Genomic DNA, 24,496 nt, shown 5'->3' with positions numbered 1-24,496 from the left:
AACCAAAATATACTGTATGCATTATGAAATTATCAAACAATAGTTTAAGTCTTAGCACTCAAGTATATCAGCTAAATCAAAATATATAGCAAATATATAAAACAAAATATTACTTAAACTATCGCTTTTCATTCAAAAACTAAAATTTATGGAAAAACTATGAGAACAATTGTGCTTGAAACCTCAAAACTACACTTCTATAAATGTGTTGTGAAATTTTAAGTAAATTATATTTTTTCTATTTAATATTATTCAGCCAATCAGTGAATTTAGACATGCCCTATACTAATTAGATTTTACTATGGTTCCATTTACTTAAAATATCTAATTAGATTTAAGAGAAAGAAAAATAACTTTCCCTGACATCTCACAAAATCTTGGCAGAGGATAACATACAGAGACAATGATTTTAAGTTTTTCAATTAGGCTCACATTTAATTTAATGATATTAAAATGTGGCTTCAGTGATCCAAATCTTGTGACAGAATATATTCTTCACAATCTCAGACAGAAACAATAAATCTCATTTTTTCTTTTCTGAGACAGGTATGACTCTGCAGCCTAGGCTAGCCTTAAATTTGTTTTGTTTCAGCACTCAGATGCTTATATTATAGATGGGAGCCACTGTACCCAACTGTAAATGGCATATTTTGAAAGAATATGATATCTATTTCATGCTACATGTCAGATCTTACCATCCTAATTTAGTTATTAATTTAATAGATTTGATGACTCCATTTAATAAATACTTTTTGAGTCAATAAGAAGAGGGGAAAATCTTGAATATAAATATCAATAGTTCATACTGACAACTTAGTCTCTGCCTAACCCTGGCTTCAAATGCTGTGTTTGAAGTTTCAACTAGTTATTATTTTTTTCTCTCGATGCTACCTGTGATTATATTACTTCATATACATGGGAGCATACATGTTACTGCCTACCTTCTCATCTAGAGCATAATGAACTGCTGGGGATGTATGCTATTGTAAAGGTAGTGGATGTGGAGATAGGGTGGTTCCAAGTGCATGCCATAGAATTTTCTTTAACATTGTCTAAACCACTTGTGTGTGTGTGTGTGTGTGTGTGTGTGTGTGTGTGTGTGTGTGTGTGTGTGTGTTTCTCTGCCTCTCTGAATGCCCGTGTGCTTTCACAGCCTCTTGTTGCTGGTGCTCCTTCCTCTTGATTTCAAATAAAGCCATTGCTGTTAAAAGGAGACAAACATACCAGAAAAAAAATGAAGGCTGGTGCCATTTTTCTGAGGATCCTCAGTCTCTATAGGATCTACTTTCAAGATATCACCCCTGGTTCGTGCAGTAGAATTAAGTATTGATTTACTTTGTCCTTTATAGCATGATGGGAAAGCAACATCCTTTAATCTCGTTATAAAGAAACTAATTTATTAATAACACTTGAAACTTAACAATGTCCCAATGAGTTCCACCACTGCATTGCTACATTCCAGCATGGAAAACCAACACACAGAATGCATTTGATTTCCTCATGTTCCTTTGTTCTTTGTCTTTCGGTAAGATGTAAGCATCAGAACTGTAAGTGTGCTTGTCTCTGTGAGTATTCTGATTTTCCATAACCTGGAAACCTGTGCCCTTTTTCAATATTCTGAAATGTCTCCTATATTACAACTTTTCAATATCAAACTTCCCTAAAGATAAAGTCTAAAAACTAATTCTGTAATCTCCAAGTTTTCTGGAAGATGGAAGTTTGAAATCTAAGATGCTTTGTAACAGTAATATTTATGGTCATGTGCTTTCTGAATTTTATCTCAGGTACTCAGTTACATTTCTATGTTTTCTGCCCTACTTACAACTCTTCTTAAATATGATCTTTCTATACCATTCTTCATCGTATCATCCATGGAAAGAATTAAAATCAGCTTATGACACAAATTCATGCATACTCATGCTACATAACTTACCTAAGTTATGAAATTAATCTAGATACCCAGAAATTTATAAACAAACAGATAAAATAGTGTGTATATGCACCCTGTAGAGCATGATCCAGTCACAAAATCATGACTTTCAAGGTACTGAATGGATCAAGGCATCATTATATTAGATAAAATAACCCAAACTCAGAAGGATAAATGTCTTATGTTTTCTCTCATTGGGGAAGACATTTTACTTTAAAGAACAACATGAAAATAGAAGAAATACTATTTTGACAAAAGGCAGGACCAGTAAGTTGGAGGAAGAGACCCAAGAGCAGGTATCAGTAGTGAGTATGGTCAAAGAACTTCACATACACACACACACACACACACACACACACACACACACACACACAAACACACCCACACACATTGAAATCCATTGCTTGTACAACTGATATTTGCTAATTAAAGTGTTCTACCTTTCTACTAGTTACAAATGGCATTATCACTGTTTCTTTGTTCTGTTGTTTCAAGCACAACTGATGTACATTAATGTAACTTTTAAAGAATCAGGATGGCCAGAGAAGATACGCAGATCCCTTGAGCCTCTCACTTGCGTCCTAATCAGGATCATCTCCCTAAATATCCATCAAAATGAACTTGGAAACTCCACCCACACTCCTGCAGCTGGCTGCACAGAGCATGTTGAGGAAGGAGGTGCTGACCATCTCTGTTCTGCAGGGCCTACCATGGAGCTCTTCCTACCACTGTTCAAAAAGGCTAACACTCAGAGAAAAGCAAAGATGATTAAGATCCTAGTGGAATACTGGCCTTACCCTTGCCTTCCTGTTGCTGATAGGTAAGCCCAATGTCTTATACTGAATGGAGTTGACACATGGCTGTAATGTAAGTATTTTCCCAAGGTAAGAAAGCTTCAAGCAGTTGATTTGAGGAATCAATATGATGCCTAGAATATGAAGGCTAGAAGAGGGTGGAGACTAATTAGTAGAAACTATGCTTGAGAAGCAAATAACAAAGGGCCACTCAAGGAGGCAGCATTTGAGTGTGTTCAGTGACCTTTCCTTTAACTCTTCTCGGCATGAACCATTTTGTTTTGTTTTGCTTTGTTTTTGTTTTGTTTTTTTTTTTTTTTTGTTTTTTTTTTTTTTTTTTTTTTTTTTTTTTTTTTTTTTTTTTTTTTTTTTTTGCAATGGGCCAAGGACAAAGAGGGTTTTCTGCATTTGTGCTGTGAGAAGTGCCAGAGTTCATCAAGCAGTTAGAACTGAATACAGTAGGGAAATCTATCCAAATTAGCAAAACTTGTACCTTGCATCAGCAAGATGAGAAATCTTCACAAGCTCTTGCTAGTATGAATCTTTGGAAGAAGTACTTCCTCAAAGGAGAGTGATGTCTCGATGATGATTCTTCTGTTCTTTGAACTCAGCTGTCTCTAGCATCTCACTATTGATAATGATTGTTTTCTCAAAGATCACATGAATGAGTTGTTCAGATGTCTGGAGGTTCCTTTAGTGTCCCTGATCATCTCACTGTGCCAGATCTCTCAGTCAGACTTGAAGTCATTGGCCAAGCACTGGAACTACCATCAACTTAAACAACTGTGCTTGAAAGGTGTCTCTTTAACCTCATTGAATGTCACGCCTCTCAATTTTTCTTAGTGGGTGTTGCAGACACTCTGCAGACTCTAGAATTAGAAGGCTGTAGGATAAATGACTCTCACCTCAGAATCATTCTGCCTTCCCTGACCCAATGCACCCAGCTCGCTAGCATCAACTTTTATGACAATAAAATTTCCATGGATGCTCTGAAGAACATTCTGTTCCACACGACCAACACCAGCCAGCTGACCATGGAATTGTAGCCTGCTCCAGTAGAGGTCTATAATGAGTTGAGTTATGTTCAAATAAAGATATTTTCTCAGCTTTGTGAGGAGCTCATAAACACACTCATAGCTGTAAGGCAGCCCATGTCAATCTTTTTTGGTACCTATTTCTGCTACTACTGTGATACATGTTGTGTCTATGAAAAGAAGGTTATTTTGTAGATGCTTGGAATAACAACAGGAATAGTCCTTCTATGTAATATGAATGACTAGGGACTGGTCTCTCATCCAGAGGACTCAGACTGAATGATTTTGGACATTTCTCAGTGTGATGCAAACAATGGTCCAAACACCTGTCAAGACTGACTTCTTCACTGGCTTTCTTCTACATATGAAGTCATGGTCAGATGCTGAGAACCTGTTATTCTTTCTAAGTGTGCTTCTCAGTCAATTGGTTCTCAAGATTATAGTCAGGGTAGTTCTTTGAATATACACAGGGATGGAGAGATACTATGTTGTCTAAGCTTTTGCTCCATAAGGCCTCTCAACGTGCAATGTAGCTGTTCTGAAATTTCTACTTTTGCATTTGCCAAGTGGGTCATATATGTAAAGTCTTGAAGGTAGTGATGCAAAGCCAAAGCTTGAGGAAGGGAGTTTTGGTGAATGAGCAGCAGATTGCAGTTCAGGGTAGTCAAGGGAGTAGGAGCTGTGGGGCAGCAAAGATAGATGAAGCAGAAAAAACAATGAAGTGGAAACATTTTTAATCCTTTTTGTTTCTAATGGTGCACTGTAGCTTAGGCTGGCCTTGAACTCCATCTCCTCTTATTTAACCCCACAAACAGATTCATGAGGTCACTAACAGAAACCTCCAAGGTTGGCATGTAGATCACCTGACTTTGAGACCCTGCTCTTCAGGGCTCCCAACCTCTGCTCAGCCACTTGCACACTAATGGTTCCAAGAAATAGACAGAAGTCCCTGTGCTCTCTAAAAGAACTGTCATTCCCTAGGAACTACATAATAGATGTGCTTGAGTCTAGCCATTGTGTTTCCTTGTTTCTGTATAATCAGGTATCAATAAAAATGTGGCAAAAAATAAAAAATAAAAACAAAGAGTCAGGATTTGGAGGAACACACTTTTCCATTGTGACATTTTTTTTCAGTTACTTATGTTATAATATCATATTCCTTTGTGAACTTATATTAATATTCTCTTTTAAATATATGTGCAATGTAGATTTATTCTGACAGATTAGAGTACCACTGAACTGAGTTTTATCAAAGTTTACTCCATAGAAGCTAAGACTTATACAGGATGAGGCATTGACACAGCTTGCTGGAAGATGAACTCATAAAAGTAATGATCTACATTAACGTTCATTTTAACCACAATTCCAGAATATTTACAGGATGTTTAGAAGGGGTAACAGGTGTTTATAATGCAAGTTATAAGTGGTAATAAAAGAACATCTGAATAAACTCTACAAAAAACATTTAAAAATGGAAGGAAATCTTAACATATTAAATATCCTTGCAGATTAAAGCCAGGTGCAATGAAAGAACCTCTACTCAGTTTTGCAGTATGAGTTCTCTAAATCTAATGTTTTTTCATGTTTGAGTAACCACTACCCAAAATACAATTAAATAATCATGTCTCTACTTTGTAGTATTTTGAGTTATGAGGGGTTTTCTACATTTGATCTTAGCCAAAAGTCCAGGAAGCAATGAGGGGTTTTCTAAGGCAGCATAAAATGTTGTTCTGAAAAATTAACAGTTGCATATATACTATTATGTAATACTTGTACACAGCATACACACACACACACACACACACACACACACACACACACACACCAACCTTTCTGTACATTTCCATATTTGTATTGGAAAAGAATTTTTTGAATATTCTAGATTTTCACACACTCCACAATGTTTTCTTTCTAATGTTGACTATGTAATTAACAATGATTAAACCCAAACAATTTCCACTCTACTAAGTAAATTTAGCCTGTTGACCAGCACTTAAATGACAAAGAGCAGATTTCTAATTTAAAAATGTAAACGTATCATGTTACTGAGGATTCTCAATGTAAATAAAAGTATTTGCCTCAGCATGTTAATTCACCTTTGGTGAATTTTGTCTAGTTTTAATAAATATTACAGAATAAAAGGAAAACTGAAAAATATTCATTCAATAAAAACTTTTGAATGGTTATTGTGATGGTAGTTCTTGGTTGTCAACTTCACTATATCTGGAATGAACTACAATCCAGAAATTGAAGGCAAAACTGTAAGAGATTTTCTGCTTGTTTGTAAGTAGATGATTCCACTTCAAGTCCAGACCTTTGAGGTTTCAGAAGCTCAAGCCTGGCCCAGGGGCACCTGCAAATCTGGATATAGGACTCTCAGCTACCTCTCCAAAACCATACCTGCCTGCCTGAAGCCATGTTTCCTGCCAGATGGCTATGGACTTTACTTCTGAACTGCAAGCCAGCTCCAATTACACATTTTTCTTTATAAGAGTTGCATTGGTCATGGTGTCTGCTCACAAGAGTAGATACCTTAATTATGACAGTTACTCCATTTTTTTAGGATTTTACTTACTTCTGAAAATAAAAATACTAAAAATATAAATGATTTTTAGTTGATGGTATATAATGGGATGGGTGATCAGATATTATCATAATAGAACAGCAAGTCAGAGTAGCATTTAACCCATGCTTAAGAAAAATTTTGCTAGGTGTTGGTGAAATAGAGAGATAATAGACTGTAAAATAAAACTTTGCTTTCTTAAAAAACAAATCAAAACAAAAAAGCCAACGCTGACCTTGCAGCATCTGTTCACATATGGGATACAAGAGGAAGGCAGAATAAAATAATTAGTTAAGAATTCTTATCTCACATTTCTCCTTTTTCCTCCTCCCTCCCTGTATCCCCCCCCCCGTCTCTATCTCTCTCCTCATCTTCAGAAGTTTGAGTCTCCAGTCTAAAATTTACTGTGAAGTCACAATCTATTATGAGGCCCAGAAATCATTCTGACAAGAAGATGCTTTACCTTCTGTACTTATGGTGAATCTTCGGATAAATCTGCGGGTAAAAATACCAAGAGCCCATCACCGTGCCAAGTCATGTCAACTATCCCTAACTGTATAATCAAAGGAGACAGATGCATCTAAGGACATTGCCCCAAAGTAGTTCTTGACCTTATTTAAAGACTGAAGATGGAACTAGGCAAAACATTTCATACAAAATAAAGCAAAGTTAACTACAGAGGATGTACTCCAAGGAAATTCTATGCTGCTGGATAAATGTAAAAAATAATTTTATGGATATTTACTTTGGAAATTAGCAATTCAGAAAAGGACTTTTATGTACTATAATAGAGTTCATGGTGCAGAAAAAAATCTAATGTAAGCAGTGTCAACTAGGAAAATGATACAATTTATTTCCTTTTCTACTGGAAATGTATTTTTAAAATATATGAAGAAATCAGACTTGGAATACTTTTGGTTTATATATAAGATGCTTTATCTCTTATGGAAATCAATACAAATGTACCTGACAAAGCTAAATATACTGTTGATCAGACAGTTCTACACAGTTCTAAAGGGGAGAGAAAGAATCTTGAAGAAGTTTTGTCTCACTCAAATTCATTGTACTATTATTGATAAAACTCAATATCTGAACCTACAAAATGCCCATCAGAATATTAATATATTTAAAACTTGTGATGTATATAGCCAATGAGGCAGCAACATGTCTTTCAAAAAGAAGGGCGATATCTTGCCATGCATGGTAATATGACTCTGAAAGGCACTGTATTATTAGAACAAAGCCTGTCACACAAAGCCAGGTCCTGCCTTGTTCCCCATGTCTGACGTTCATAGAGGCCTCAGATCCTTGGTAAGGATAACATGGTGGCTATTGGGGGCTGAAGTGTAAGTGTAAGGCCAAGTGTGACTCAGTTTTATAATGTCTCAGCTCTGAAAGATAATTCAACTCTACAAAATTTTTGGTCAAAATTGTGCATCTAGTTAATAATTTTGTTGCATACACAGTAAAAATTATTAACAGTAAATTTTATCTATTAGAATTTATCTCAAGAAATAACACAGAAGATAGAGTTAAATCACATCTGAAGTAACACTCACTCCATGCTTCATCCAAGCAGCACTATTGGGTTTTCCTCTCTCCTCCTGATCTTAGCTGTGCCTCTTACAACCAAGCACTGGTTCTTTCACTTATGGTCCCTTCTCATTCCACAAAGAAAGGTGACCCTAGGAGCTGGCCTTTCTTCTTAGAACCCACAGTAGCAGAAGAGTTCTTTTAATGCTACCAGCAAACACATATAAAGTTCCAGAAGTTTATAACTGGTTTAGCTTTTGTGCTAAGTAAAACAGTTGTTTAGCAGCAGTAACTGGGGTACAAGGCTATGGCCTGACAGAGTTGCTCCATGTGTATTAGCTTTCCTGAATGAAATAAGAACATGGTATCTGTTGTCCAACAAACAGGAAGTGGAGAACAGGGTAGAGTAGAATACCACCATGAGTCCATTACATTTCAGTTCAGTGCATGAGAAGAATTTCTCCAATTTGAGCTATAAACATCCAGATTAATAAATCCTGTCATTTCCATACCCTGGTGGGTCAAGTCATTCAAGTAGGACAAAAAAAAAAAAAAAAAAGGTGACTAGTAAAAAGTGTTCCTTGGAGTTGTGTAAATTATTATATGCTGTAATTATTTTAAAGAGAATGGTTCAAAAGGTCATTATAATATGCAGATTCACCATGGGCACTGTAAATGTTTAGTCAGTTGCATGTTTTGATAGAAAGTGACATTATCCAGTAGTGTCTTTTGACGGTTTTCAAAGCATGCATGATCTCTGCTCTTTAGCCACACAACGTTCAAACTTCGTCTCTCAGCATCAGCTTAAGAATATGAATCTTGTACTGTCGTCTTCACTGAAGTCTCAGTGAGATGACTACAACCAAGCTATGGAATAAAATGTAAACGTAGTCTTGGTTATTTTTCCTTTCCTCACAGACTCAATTTATTTGTTAACATCAAAGGTTCCAAAAACTAGAAAAACCCAAGAAAATTGTGTGTGTGTGTGTGTGTGTGTGTGTGTGTGTGTGTGTGTGTGAGAGAGAGAGAGAGAGAGAGAGAGAGAGAGAGAGAGAGAGAGAGAGGGACGGAGGGACGAAGGGAGGGAGAAAGGAAGAGAGAGAGAGAGAGAGAAAGATCTAGTAAAAAATTAATTGTACATTGTTCGTTCATTTCTGTAAGAAGAAGATGTATATACTTTTTCTTTTCATCTATTTTCTCACCTCTACTCAACCAAAAAGCAATTTACTTTAACTTCTTTTCATGATTGAAAATTTGGCTGAGTTCAGAGAAAATTATTTCTTCATAGAGCAAATGTAATGGAAAAACTTAACCATTTCAATTAAATCTCAAGCTGGGAAAATTCTGGTTGTTCTATTGTAATCTTGCATACCACAGGTATTAAGGGGGAGCATTGCTGATATAAACAAAATTTAAGAGGACTAACAAAAACTAAATACCTTTTGCTGGAGACATCCCATACTTGAGTCCCAGAATATTAATGAGTCAAGCCTTTATTTGCCTTCAACCTTCATCTCTACTAGCTAAAGTTTGCACACTACCACAGAAGAAATGTAATCATCAATATCATCCAACTGTGAATCTTACAAGCTACAATAATTTCTGACTTGATGAGGTATAATCTCTAATGAAGCGGTAGGAGGAATGTTCTGGGAGTAATCAAACCACTTTATGATCAAAAGTTCACTCCATGAGATAGAAAATCAGACTTAGCACCATTAAAATGTCTAAGAACCTGGGTCATGAGTCCCAGGGAGAACCTACTACTAATTATTCTGCTAAATGGTTATAGTATCAAAACAACTCTTAAGGACTTGTTGCTATACCCATAGATCAGTATATCTCTCAGTGCCAATCAAAGAAGATTCTTGTGATAGATGCCAATTAACACAGAAACCCTCAACAACTCAATGTGCAGAAGAGATTGTGGACTGTTTAACTCCAAATGAGACTTAACTACCAGACTACTACCCAAGGTTTGAGGATCTTTTTAGAAGAGGGACAGAACAATTTTCAAAGTCAGAGGTAATAAATAACTTCAAGGGAAAGCATGTTTTCTGAACAAAAGAGGGCAGTTAGACATATAAGTTCACAGAGATTGTGGTTATTTCCAAAAGTTTGTACATGCTCAAACCAGAGGATAAGCAGGAAGCAGAAGGGGTAAATATGAGGGCCATTGGTATGTGATAACTGCTGGAAGATTTTACTTAATTACAATGAGGGCATGTTTTCCCAGTGTAGGGGATGCCAAGGTACTGAGGTGGAAATGGTGATCAGGAGAGGAAGCACCTTCATGGAACAAGTGGACAGCGAGAGGGGATGGGAGCAGGGGAGAAAGGGAATAACATTTGAAATGTAAATACAGAGAATATCCAATAAAATAATTTAAAGAAAAAATTTCACAAATTCATTGTTTTTAATAAAAATGGGTAATGGATTAAATATATATGTATAGGTGTGTAACCCCTGGCAACTCAGTCACACTCCAGGGCAGGCAACATGAGTGGTTCAGCAACACAAATTGACCTCAGTGGGAAAAAATAAAAATAAAATTCAACATTGGTGAGCCGGGAGGTGAGAGTGAGGAAGGTAGATCTGTGAGGAATTGGGGATGGGTAATTGTAATCAAAATGGCTTGTATAAAACTCTAAAAGAATTAATAAAATGTATCAGCAGATTAATTAACTAAACATATATACATATTTATATCATTTTATGATTTATTGTTGTTTCAAAGTTATTTCCCTAAGGAAAAATATGTTAGCAGATCACTAAAACCAAAATATTCACACTTTGTGATTTAAATATATATATATGTATTATCTAGATCATTTCTTGCTGAATTACCCTGGCTTTCTTAAACTTATTACTTGACAAATGGCTCCCATGTTTGTCCAATTTGCTAGCCTACTGCACATTGCTGTGACGACTCAGGGGAAGTCAATTTATTTCTATGGAAACAAGCTACATGTTCACAGTTTATTTATAGACTAGGTAATGTAAATTGTACTGTGTATATTTGATATGACTTGAACAAAGTGTGGTAGGTATTGCTTAGTTTTAATTAATAAGATTATTAGTGACACTGACATGCAGCCAGAAGGGATAAAGATGCAATTGTCACTTTATTTTATGTGTTACTTTTTAACAAGCTTTTTTTCATTATTTGAGGTTAACTTCTAGACCCTTCACAGGAAATAGAAAATCTAACACTGATACAAAAACAAAGATTATGAAAACTTCAGTCACAGACATTTAAGTCCTTAAAGCTACCTGAAGATGGCTACAATGACCTTCTACTCACATGCCCTGAATTGGAAGAGGGAAAATCAGTTCATCAACATATAGATTTCATGTTAAGAGACAGAGTAGAAGATTTGAGGCAAATGCCAAGTAGATGAAATATATATGGAAACCATTTCATTTGATTATATTTTCTCTATAAAATATATAAAAATATTTACCTAGACTACCATAAGTACTAAGAGTAATTAAAAAAGGACAAAATGTTTAGATCGGTGTTTAATTGCATGTGAACAAAACAGGAGTTATACCTGTCATTCTGCATATTTTTAAAAATATATAAATAGTTCTTTGCTATCTAGTTGTCACATTTACAATACTATTATACTTTATGGACAATGTAAGAAATTCATGAGTAAGATAGAAACAGAGAAATAATCCTTTCCATGTTTTTTATGATGTAAGTACTGTAAACCTTCTTTTTTAACAACTTTATTTTAAAAAACAAAGATAAATGTACAAATTTTAAGCATTTTTGCATAAAACTATATGAATACATTTTTGTCAATGATTGGCTTTTTTTTTCCTCAAAGGTTTGATAGTGTGCATTAAGGTCTTATTAGTGACAATGAGCATAAAGTACATGTAAAACAGGATGTAACCCCAAGTTAGTCAAAGTTTTCTTTGTGTGGAAGGATTGAACATAATGGTTTTTTCCTTTCTTTTCTTTTCATTTTTCTTTTCTTGAACTTCACACAGTCAGTGAGTTATTTCTGGAGTGTTAAGAGCTTTCTGGGGTTAGTATCCCATTATCAGTGACTGCATATTATGTCTGTTCTTTTGTGACTGGTTTGTCTCACTAAAGATGATATTATCTAGATATATCTATTTTCTTAAGAATTTCTTTAAGTCATTGATTCTGATAGCTGAGTAGTTATCCATTGTGTAAATGTACCACCATTTTTGAATCCATTCATCTACTGAAGGACATCTGGGTTCTTTCCAGCTTCTGGCTATTATAAATAGAGCTGTTATGAACATTGTGGTGCATGCATCTTTGTTGTATATTGGAGTGTCTATGGGGTCTATGCCCAGAAGTGAAATAACTGAATCTTCAGATAGAACTATGTCCAATTTTCTGAGGAATCCTAAGACTGATTTCCAGAGTGGTTGTATCAGTTTGCAACCCCACCAACAGTGGAGAAGTGGTCCTCTTTCTCAACATCCTCACCAGAATCTGCTGTCATCTGAGTTTTGGATCTTGGCAAATCTGACTGGTGTGAGGTGGAATCTTAGGGTTGTTTTGATTTGCATTTCCCTGATGGCTAAGGATGTTGAGTACTTCTTAGATGCTTCTCAGCCATTCGATATTCCTCAATTGAGAACTCTTTGTATAGCTCTGTACCCCATTTACAATAGGGTTGTTTAATTATCTGGTGTCTAGCTTTTTGAGTTCTTTGTATACCTTGGATATTAGGCCTCTAGCTGACGTGGGGTTGGAAAAGGTCTTTTCCCACTCTGTTGGCTGCCATTTTGTTTTCTTGACAGTGTCCTTAGCCTTACAGAAACTTTGCGATCTCATTAAGTCCCATTTCTCAAATTTGACCTCAGAGCATGAGCTATTGGTGTTCTGTTCAGGAAATTTTCTCCTGTGCCTATGTGTTCTAAGGTTTTCCCTACTTTCTTATCTAATAGTTTCAGTGTACCTGGTTTAATATGGAGATCTTTGATCCACTTGCACTTGAGCTTTGTACAAGGAAATAAGAAAGGGTCTATATTCATTCTTCTGCATGCTGAGTGCCAGGTGGACCAACACCATTTGTTGAATACGCTGTCCTTTTTCCATTGAATGTTTACCTCTTTTTTGTCAAAAATCAGGTGAACATACATGTGAGGGTTCATTTCTGGACCTTCTATTCTATTCCATTGATCCATGTGCCTATTTCTGTACCAGTATCATGAGGTTTTTAGCACAGTTGCCTTGTAATATAGCTTGAGGTCAGCAATAGTGATTCCTGCAGAAGTTTTCTTGTGGTTGAGGATGGATTTCTCTATTCTAGGTCTTTTGTTATCCCAGATGAAATTGCACATTTCTTTGTCCAACTCAATGAAGAACAGGGTTGGTATTTTGATTGGGATTGTGTTGAATCTGTAGATTGCTTTTGGTAAGATGGCCATTTTTAAAATGTTGATCCTTCCAATCCATGAACAGGGGAGATTTTTCCATTTTCTGAGATCTTCCTCGATTTCCTTCTTTAGTGGTTGAAAGTTCTTAACATGCAGGTCATTTGAAGTCATACAGGTCCTTCACTTGCTTAGTTAGAGTCACACCAAGGTATTTCATAGTTTTGTGATTATTGTGAAGGGTATCTTTGCCCTAATTTCTTTCTGCATATGTTTTTCCTTTGAGTATAGGAAGGCTACTGATTTGTTTGAGTTAATTTTATATCCAGCCACTTTCCTGAATATGTTTATCAGCTGTTGGAATTCTCTGGTAGAATTTGTGGGGTCACTTTAATACACTATCATGTCTTTTGCAAATAGTGAGGTTTTTACTTTTGACTTTCTAATATGTATCCCTTTGATTTCCTTTTGCAGTCTAATTGCTCGGGCCAGGACTTCCACTAGTATGTTGAATAGCTACAGAAAGAGTGGGCAGCCTTGTCGAGTCCCTGATTTTAGTGGGATTGCTTCACTTTTCTCACCGATAAATTTGAAGTTTGCTGTTGGTTTGCTGTATATTGCTTTTATTATGTTTAGGTATGGGCCTTGGATTCCTGTTCTTTCCAAGACTTTTAACATGAAGGGGTATTGAATTTTGTCAAATGCTTTCTCAGCATCTAGTGAGATGACCATGTGATTTTGTTCTTTGAGTTTGTTTATCTGGTGGATTACATTGATGGATTTCTGTACATTAAACCATCCCTGCAACCCAGGGATGAAGCCTACTTGATCATAGTGAATGATCATTTTGATGTGGTTTCGGATTCGGTATGCAAAGATTTTGTTGCTTATTTTTGCATAAATGTTCATAAGTGAAATTGGTTTGAAGTTCTCTTTCCTTGTAAGGTCTTTGTGTGTTTTAGGAACGAGGGTTATTATAGCCTCAAAAATAAGTTAGGTAGAGTTCCATCTGATTTAGTTTTGTGGAATAGTTTGGAGCTTACTGGTGTTAGGTCATTAATAAATGTTTGATAAAATTCTGCACTGAACACATCTGAACCTGGGCTTTTTTTGGTTGGGAGGCTTTTGATGACTGCTTCTATTTATTTAGGTGTTATGGGATTATTTAGATGGTTTTCCTAGCCCTGCTTTAACTTTTGTATCTGGTATCTGTCTAGTAATTCATCCATTTCCTCCACATTTTCCAGCCCTGTTGAGTATAGGCTTTTATACTAGGGTCTGATGATTTCGTGAATTTCCTCAGTTTCAGTTGTTATGTCTCCACTTTCATTTCTGATTTTGTTAATTTGGATGCTCTCTCTTTGCCCTCAAGTTAGTCTGGCTAAGGGTTTATCAATCTTGTTAACTTTCTCAAAGACCCTGCTCTTGGTTTTGTTGATTCTTTGAATGGTTCTTTTTGTTTCTATTTGGTCTATTTCTGCCCTAAGTTTGATTATTTCTTGGCATCTACTCCTCTTGGGTGTATCTGCTTCCTTCTGTTCTAGAGCTTTCAACTGTGCTGTCAGGTTGCTAGTGTATGCTCTGTCCATTTACTTTTTAGAAGCACTCAGAGCTACGAGTTTTCCTCTCAGTGTTGCTTTCATTGCATCACATACGTTTGGGTATGTCCTGTTTTTATTTTTGTTGAAATCTAGAAAAATTCTTATTTTCTTTCTTTATTTCTGCTTTGTCCCTGCAATCATTTAATAGAGCATTGTTTAGTTTCCATGTATATATGGGCTTCTTGTTGTTTTTGTTATTATTAAAGACCAGCCTTAGACCATGGTGATCTGAAAGGATGCATGGGAGTATTTCAATCTTCTTATATCAATTGAGGCTCATTTTGTGACCAATTATGTGGTCAATTTTTGAGAAGGTGCCATAAGGTGCTGAGAAGAAGGTGTATTCTTTTGTTTTATGATGATATGTTTTGTAGATATCTAGTAATTCCAGTTGGTTCATAATCTCTGCTAGTTTTAGAGTGTCCTTGTTCAAGTTCTGTTTCCATGATCTGTACATTGGTGAGAGTGGAGTATTAAGGTTTCCCACTATTATTGTATGGGGTGAAATGTATTTTTTGAGCTTTAGTAGGGTTTCTTTTATGAATATGGTTGCTTTTATATTTGGAGCATATATGTTAAGGATTGAGATTTCCCTTGACAGATTTTCCCTGTAATGTGTAAAAAGTGTCCGTCCTTATCTTTTCTGATAACTTTTGGTTGAAATTTTCTTTTATTTGATATTAGGATGACAACTCCAGCTTGCTTCTTCAGGCTGTTTGCTTGGAAGTTTTTTTCCCAACCTTTTACTCTGAGATAGTGTCTGTCTTTGTCTCTGAGATGAGTTTCCTGTATGCAGCAAAATGCTGGGTTTTGTTTATGTATGCAGTCTGATAGCCTATACCTTTTTATTGGGGAGTTGAGTCCACTTATGTTAACAATTATCAAGCAATAGTGGTTGCTGTTTCCTCCTATTATTGCTTTTGTATGTTGAATTGTGCCTGTGTGTCTTTCTTTTTTTTTTTTTTTTTTTTTTTTTTTGGTTTCCTTGCTTAGGAGTTTTCTTGTTTTTATTAGGATGTAGTTTCCCTCATTGTATAGGGTTTTCCACCTATAATTCATTTTAGTGCTAGGTTTGGGGTCAGATATTGTGTTAATTTATTTTGTCTTGGAATATCTTAGTCTCTCCATCTATGGTGATTGATACTTTTGCTGAGTATAGCAGCTTGGGCTGGCACTTGTGCTCTCTTAGGGTCTGCATGATGTCTGTCCAGGCTCTTCTAGCTTTCATAGTCTCTGTTGAGAAATCGGGTGTGATTCTGATTGGGCTGCTATTATATGTTACATGACCTTTTTCCCTTACTGCTTTTAATATTCTTTCTTTGCTTTGGGCACTTGGTGTTTTGACTATTATGTGTCGGGAAGAATTTCTTTTCTGGTCCAACCTATTTGGAGTTCTGTGGGCTTCTTTTATGCTTATGGTCATCTCATTCTTAAGAGTAGGGAAGTTTTCTTGTACAATTTTGTTGAAGGTATACTGTGCCTTTTAGTTGATATTCTTTGCCCTCTTCTATTCCTATTATCTTTAGGTTTGGTCTTCTCATTGTGTCCTGGATCTCCTGGACATTTTGGGTTAGGAGCTTTTTGTTTTTTGCATCTTCTCTTACTGTTTTGTCTATGTTTTCAATGTTGTCTTCGGCCCCCGAGATTCTCTCTTCCATCTCTTGTAGTCTGTTGGAAATGCTTGCACCTGTGACTCCTGATTTCTTTTTTAGGTTTTCTTCCTCTAGGGTTGTCTCTTTTCGTGTTTTCTTTATTGTGTCCATTTCCATTTTAAATTACTTCTTTCATTCCTTCATCTCTTTGGTTCTGTTTTCTTCTAGTTCTTTGAGTTCTCTGAGTGTTTTTCTTGTTTCCTCTTTAAAAGCTTCTAATTCTTTATGCTTTTCCTCCCATTCTTGTTTAAGGAGCTCTATCATTATTTTGAGGTATGATTTCAGGTCTGAGTCTTCTTCTTCTGGGGTGTTTGGCATTCCGCTGTTTGCTGTGATGAGAGAGCTGGGTTCTAGTGTTGCCAGGTTGTCTTGATTTCCCTGGGGTGTTTTTTCTTTTCCTCTTGCCATCTTGTTGTCTGTGATTGGTTTTAACCATTCCCTTGTACCTGGCCTGTGTCCCTGGATCTCCTCTGTTTCTGGTGGCAGATGATCCGAGTGCCTGTTCTGCACTCAAAAGCCACCAGCTGGGAACGGAGAGCCCAATGCCAGGTTCCTGGTTCCCTGGACCAAGTAGAGCAGGGGCGCACTTTCTGCATTCTTAGCAGAGATCTCTCTGTTCCCTGGCTACTCAGAATGCCTTCTTGCTAGCCCTCTCTGTTCCACTTTTTATTTTTTGGTCTACATATGAAATTTTTCCTGTATGCATGTCTGTGAACTATACATGTACCTAGTGCCCAAGGAGTTCAGAAGAGGATATCATATCCCTGGAACTAGAGTTGCAGTTACTTGTGAGATGCTGTGTGGGGACTGCAAGCTGATACCAGGTCTTCTGAAAGAGCAGCATGTGCTCATAGCCACTGAGCAATCTCTCTAGCTTATGGTTCCCATGGAGAGCAAAATAGAAACTAATTTACAGGAGTCTCAACAATGAAGTTCTGCCTCCATCCCCTTTCTTCATGTCTCATTTATATTTCTAGTTGAGGCTAGAGAGACAGCTCAACAGTCAAGAGCTCTAGATATTTTTCAAACGACCTGAGTTCAAGTTCCAGTACTTGTGTCAGGAGGCTAGCTCAGTCAAGTGTGATTTCAGTTCCAAGATGATCAGATACCCCTGTCCTCCATGAGAATCAACCTTCTCAGGAACTTACCTTCACACAGATGCAAACACATACACACAATTAAAAATTAAAAATAGACATCAAAACTTTCAAGTGTAGTCAAATTGATTTCTACAAACAAAAGGATAAGTAATACATTTAAACAATTATGAAACCCATCTCTTTTCATAATTGAAGTCTTCCCTCAGCCTTGGAGATGGGGTTTTGCTATGTAACTGGTGCTGGGCATTGTGCTTATAATATTCCGGCTTTGGTCTCCCAAGTACTGGGCTTGTATATGTGGGCCACCATGCCTGTCTTGGTCACAGTTCTATTGCTGTGTAGAGACACCAAGACCATGGAATCCCTTATAATGAAAGTACTTAATTGAGGCTTGCTTAAGTTCAGGGTTTCAGTCCATTTTTCTCATGGTGAGGGGCATTGTGGCAAACAGGCAGACATGGCAGCTGAATTCTGCATTCAGCCAAAGGGAAGAGACATGGGCCTGTCTTGAGCACTAGAAACTCTGAAGCTCACTGCCACTGACATACTTTCTCCAAAAGGCTGCACCTATTCCAAAGAGGTTGCACCTCCTAATCCCTAACAATTAGTGCCACTCCCTAATGAACAAGCATTGAAATATGTGACCCTATAGGGCCATTCATATTTAAACCATAATGTGCATATTGATGAAAGGCATTTAAAAATATGGAAATATATTTTTTCCATATTTGATCTGTTTATAATTTTATTTTTTGGTTCAGTCTGATTCTTATGCAACAAATAGTATGCTGTTATTCTACATAAGTCTTATTTTTGTATCTTTGTATGTATGTGCATTTGAAATGTGTGTGTGTGTGTATGTATGTGCATGTGTGTGTGTGTGTAGACCAGTGAACAACCTTGAGTGTTATTACTTAGACATTGTTCAATTCTTAGTTTTCTGTGGATGATATTATATTTTGGGGACACAGTCCCCCAAATAGGCTATCCTTTAACGTCACCAAACCCCCCAAATCAACTTGTTTCTGTATCCCCAGATCTGGGATGACAAGTGAACACTACCACACTCAGAGATTTTTTTGTTTTGTTTTTTTTATTTTTAATATGAGTAGATCTCCATGTTTGCGAAGCTACATTATACCAATGGACAATGAATTTCTTCCCAACCCTGTCCTATTTCTCTATAGAAGATTTAAAAAAAAATATTGTAGGAACTGATTTAATTTCATAGTTTAGATTAACGACTATAACATCTAAGGTCATGTCAGTGATCTCTTCCAAAGTCATCTCTGTGTTAATGCTGACACTGTACCCTATCTCACAAGCACAGTAGCAGCACATGTGACAACACTCCTCAGGTCTCAGCTAGCAGAAAGTCTTGTTGACTATTTTTCTTTCAAGAGACTTTTATCTTTCCTTTCTGATTAAGGTTCAAAAGTATTCCCTAGTAGTGTTTTTAATCTTTCACGCATTTTGCTTATTTCAGAGGTTTATAACTTTTAATTTCTTATTTGTTTTAGTTTTTAAATCTTATAGTTAATTTTAGTTTTAATTTGTAATGATGAATAAATTATAAAACCAGTAGTGACTGAACGAAATAAAGTAGCACTTTATGACCACTTGTACTGTTAAGCATGCAATAACTACTCAAATGAAGAATTTTAGAGTAAGAGGTTATATATTTTCTCTTTGCTGTAATTGCTCCTGACAGGAGCAGCTGAGAGGAGGAAGAACTAATTTTGGTTCACAGTTTCATAGAGTCATCCTCCTGTTGTAGAGAAAGTGTGGTAGCAGACTATATAAATGGTCTCTTCATATTTTAGTGAATCTGTCAGCAGAGTGCTTATGACAGAACTAGAAACAGCTACCCTCTTCTACGGCCTACCTAGTGACCTGCTTCTGCTAGGTAAACCTTTATCTGACAGATTCCACCATCACTCAAAGCAAGGCAACTACCCAGGACTGAGACTTGAGATATATGTGCCTATGGGGAACCTTTCAGACCAAAACCACAACAGGGCCTAAGATTGCAAGCAGATCAAAAAGTGCATGGCCCCATTAGAGTGTGAGCTTCTGCTCCAGTCTAAAATCTTATTTATAAGTTGCTCATTGATGTCCTGTCTTCCATGCTAGCAGCTGAATCTAAAATCCTACTTTCTCTCTTTCAGACATCAGTTTGTGTCAGTCCCCATTCTCAGTGACGATATTTTTAAAATGAGTCATTAAGGCCCTTACTTCTTGTCAGATTAGATCTTCATCACAACTCAGGTCTTACAACTGTCAAGTTCCTTTCCTAATCTCTCCAGTATACTTTCCTAAAACCCACATGTTCACATAATGTTAGTAATACCTTTTGAAGTGCAAACTGTCCATTCCCCTATTTTATATTTAAAAACCAACTTTCAGGGAAGTCATCATTAGACACAGAACAAGTATAACTTGTTCACCTGGTAAGCATGGCCTTTTTCAACCTTCCTGTAATTTAATGAGCTTAGAACAGTGATAGCCATATGGCAGGAGCTTAATATGTTTAAGCGATCATTATCACTAATATTTCACTGAAATGTGTATTGCTTTATAATTATCTGCTTATATAATACATCTATCTAACTAGGAGACAGTAACATGATCAGTTATTTGAACAACAATCTGTAGTCTGCAACTAAGTATACACTTTACACATTCAAAGGCAGAAAATAATAAATAAATAAATAAGAATTGGAGCTATCTAAAATGACATCAGCATGCTGAGGTTACCCATATGCCATGTAGGGATAGAAAGGGAAGGGGGAATGTGTTGAAAGTCATTCAAATCTGGAAGATCAGAAAAGAGTCTCTGGTGCGCTGAGGTCTGCCTGGAAGTTGTGGTATGGCACTGGATTCTGGGAAAACTGTAACCTTAATGGAAAGCTGGTCTGAGAATGACCTGCTGCTGGGATGGAGACAATTTACTTGAGATCTGAAACTTAAACAGATAAGCAGCAGGTGACAAATGAAGCAGCTGTTTCCTGTGCTTCATTATTGTTGTCCCCTTCGGTCACCTGCTTTTGGCCAAGTTGACCATTGGCCCTGGCTCTCAAAGCAGAAGTGGTCTTTGCAGAGCTGAGGTTCCAAGACAAAGGTAGGATGGATGACACTGAGGAACGAAATTCCCTAATTGGCATCATCTGCCTCTTCACTTTCACAGGTCCCTAGACTGTGATTACTACACATGAAGGCGTTCTTACCTTTACAAGAAATGAAGAGATGCATAATCCTGGTAGTCATTGTAATCCTCTCTGAGCTCTGTTAATTACTACTCAGATTCAGCTATGGGGCCATCTTAAGATACCGTTACCAAACTAAGTTGTAAATTTAATCTAAACAAATGACATAAAATCACTAAGAATTGTAGAGGAGTCACATGTGACAAGAAAGGTATATACACATGTACTACGTAGGCTCCGCTTTTCCAACTGGTTGTTAATTATATCCCCTTTTTACTATTCACGTGATATTTTCATTATTCTGAGCTGGCCACAGTTCTCTCTCTTATGTGGTAACCAAATATTTCCTCCTTCAAGAGCTGACTCTTCAAGGCTTGTGGCTTATTTTGCTGTATTTTATTAAAATGAATCTTTGCCATTGGACACTGAAGATTACTAAGAAACCCTTAGTGAGAATCCCTGGGTTCTAGGTGTTCTTTTCCCATCATGAGGCAGAAAGTGTTTTCTTTTGACAAACAGGACCAATCACCCCAAACATAAGAATGACCTTGTTCAGTTGTTCATTGGTACCATCTGCTGAACCTAGTCCTCAAAACTGGTATATTAATAAGAATGAAGAAAAGACGGGCACAAATGTGACAAAAAGCTGGGGTCAGGATAGTTTTCGCCACTCTGATGGAGTGGTACCAACTACTACAACAACCCAGAACTTCAGCATGTTTATTGTATATAGACAGAATCAGACCAAGGGTTAGCTAGTCTTAGTAGCAAGTGTTGGTAGGTGAGCTGTCTCGGGCTGTAAATCTCTGGTAAGAGGAGTCTACAGTTGCTAGTTTCTGGACACATTGATCAATTGTCATAAACACTTGTGTTTGAATAGAAGAAGGCTTTGCTTGTGAAGGCTGGACCTCTGAAAAATTTTGCCAATTTCTCATGCATTAGAGTCTTTCATTCTTGTCAAGGCTTCCTCAGTGCACCACAGTTCATTAAGATGAGGAACTCAAAATTACCACATGACAACATCTGATTCCTTTTAGGAATCAAGACCTCCACACCAGAAAAGCTTAAAAAAACAAAAATTCTCCTAGCAAAATATGAATTTTCATGATGAAGGGGCCTATATTTTTACCCTTGATTACTTGGCTGTTGATTAATATGAGGGACACTACATTTTAGTCATTTATGCAGAACATTCTGCAAAACAGAATCCAGCTGGAACGGAAATAAGGTTATCTCACCTTTCCAACAAGCCAGTTGACTCTGGAGAGTCAAATTAGTTCTGCAATCAGATCAGATCCAACACTGTGTTTCATACAATGAAAGTAGAAAACAAGTTTGGCATAAATCTACAGATAAAGCTATATTATAGGAGGGAATGTATTACCCAAAGTCTTGAAGTTTTGTTTTGTTTTTCCTGTTTTGTTTTGTTTTGTTTTGTTTTGGTTTGTTTTGGTTTGGTTTGGTTTGGTTTGGTTTGGTTTGGTTTGGTTTGCTTTTGTTGTTGTTCCTTTTTTTTTTAATTCCAGAAGTATATTGTCATTAGCAGGTATTTTATTTATTTATTTGGAACACAGGTCATTTGGAATCGGCATTAATCTCACTTGTCTCTTCTGTTTACAGGTTAGGTACTCAGCAATAATGCTATCTATGAACCGAACTTCCCAGAAAAAGAAAGCCATCCTTGTGTTGTACAGTCTGTAAGACTGGTTAACTGATTAAAATTGCAGTGGTTGTGAGATATAAAGTGTTTTAGGCCAAACAGAAATTATCTTGGACTGGTTTTGTCCCCAAATAGCCTTTATTGCCTCTCTCTATACATGACTTTAGTTATAACATTCTGTGACTATTAGGTAAAGATAGTACATTAGTACTTTATTTATCAAATACTTTCGAAAGTATATACAGATGTAATTACAATATCATGAATACTTAAATTTTTCTCATGCTGAGAAAGCCCTGGTAAGACTGCAGCTTGGACACTGACTTTGATACCTGACCTTTCAACTGGGAAAAAAAAAAAAAAAACATCCTAACCTACACTGATTCATTGCATTTTCCTATGGCTGACAAAAAGAGTACTTAATCTGAGTTTGGAGAAAAACGTGTAGCTTGCACAAACCCAAACACAAGGCTGGCTGAGGCTTGAAGTAGGGCATTCCTGACTTAGTGACCAAATCCTGTAGATTCTGAAAGTAGAGTGAATGAATTTGCCTTGTTGCAGAGCTTTCTATATTATCTCCCTTTAAGTTTTTCCAACTGTAGGTATAATCTAAAGTTTTAAAGTAGCATTTTGGCATACTAATAAACATCTTGAATAGTGATAGATACGGCAAGTTCAGTAAAATTTTATTTCCTTCAACTGATTATATTAGTTCTAAGATAACGTACAACGAAATCGTATGAATTTCTGTATCATTACCAACAAATAAACCTTTTATTACTTAAAAAAAAAAAGTATATACAGAAATAGCTTCCACCAATCCAAAGTCTAAAGATGTCATTAAATAACACCCAAAGAACAATAGCAGAGATTTCCTTGCTTTGCTAACCTCTTATGCATCATCAATGATATCACTTGTTTTATTACTATGTAAACTTCAAGAAACTATTATTAAATTGGAACATGGCATTTAGAGTAACATGAATCCATATTTCTTTTTTGTGAACAATGATGTTTGCCTTGAAAATAAACTCTTTCATTTCTTCTAAGGTAGTAGCATTTACATCGACACAGGCATCCAAAAGGTTGTCTCCCATGAGTTCTTTCCTAAGGAACACAAGATGGCTTCATGATCCAGGTGTGAGAGCACATTCTCAAATGAGCTCCAAGATCACATCTCATCTTTAGGAGGATCATGGAAGTCAATTTTGGGTGGAAAGTCTACTCTTTGATAAGATTCTCTTCCAAACACAACTTCAATCCCAATAAGAATATATATGTATTTACATACACACTTATATATTTACATATATGTACATATATATATATATATATCTTACTTTTTATGTATACCTAGATATAAACATCACTATAAGTGTACTGTTCTGTAGTAATTATTTATATTGAAATAAATTTCTAGTTCTAGGGTACAGAATATGTGTGTCTATTCAAACTGACCCTAGATTTAGTGAACCCTTGGGATTTGGGAAGCAATAAATGCCAGTCTCTCTACTGGTGAAAATTAAACTCCTGATCTGGAAACTGTAAGGCTTGGTATCATACTATTAGAGTGGGTTATTTGATGTTTGGAAGAGTTCAAGGTACTGGGTGAGTAGACTTGGTAGAAGGCAATAAGTAATAGAGTTATGAAACATGACTCAATTTGCTTGTGTTAAATAAATAAGAGAATGAGCAAATACAATGTATCTATGCCCATATTAGTCAAATATTGTAAAAGATGTTTTCAGCTACTTTACTGAAAGTATTTATCAGCTATAGGAAGTTTCCTGGTGAAATTTTTATAGTTGTTTATATATACTATCATATTATCTGCAAAGAAAGAGACTTTGACTTCTTCCTTCCTAATTCTTATCCCTTTGATCTCCTTTAGTTGTCTTATTTCTCTGGCTAAGACTTCAAGAACTATATTGAGCAGATATCAAAAGAGTAGGCAACCTTGTCTCCTTCCTGATTTTAATTGAGTTTCTCTCCAATAATGGTAATGCTGGCTATATGTTTACTGTAAACTGCTTTTATTAGGTTTAGGTATGCCTCT

General features: G+C 36.3%; 1 pseudogene across 1 annotated transcript; it reads left to right on the top strand.

Annotated features, from left to right (window-relative positions):
- The first annotated feature begins 2,545 nt into the window (after positions 1-2,545).
- Positions 2,546-3,953, top strand: LOC308437156 (preferentially expressed antigen in melanoma-like protein 7; annotated as a pseudogene). The gene is made up of 2 exons: positions 2,546-3,017; positions 3,095-3,953. The product of its transcript is annotated as a preferentially expressed antigen in melanoma-like protein 7 (transcript).
- The last annotated feature ends 20,543 nt before the right edge of the window (positions 3,954-24,496 follow it).

Source organism: Micromys minutus (genome assembly GCF_963924665.1).
Source record: "Micromys minutus genome assembly, chromosome: 25".
Classification (NCBI taxonomy): Eukaryota; Metazoa; Chordata; class Mammalia; order Rodentia; family Muridae; genus Micromys; species Micromys minutus.
Note: the sequence above shows the minus strand (reverse complement) of the source record. Positions and strands in the feature narration are given on the sequence as shown.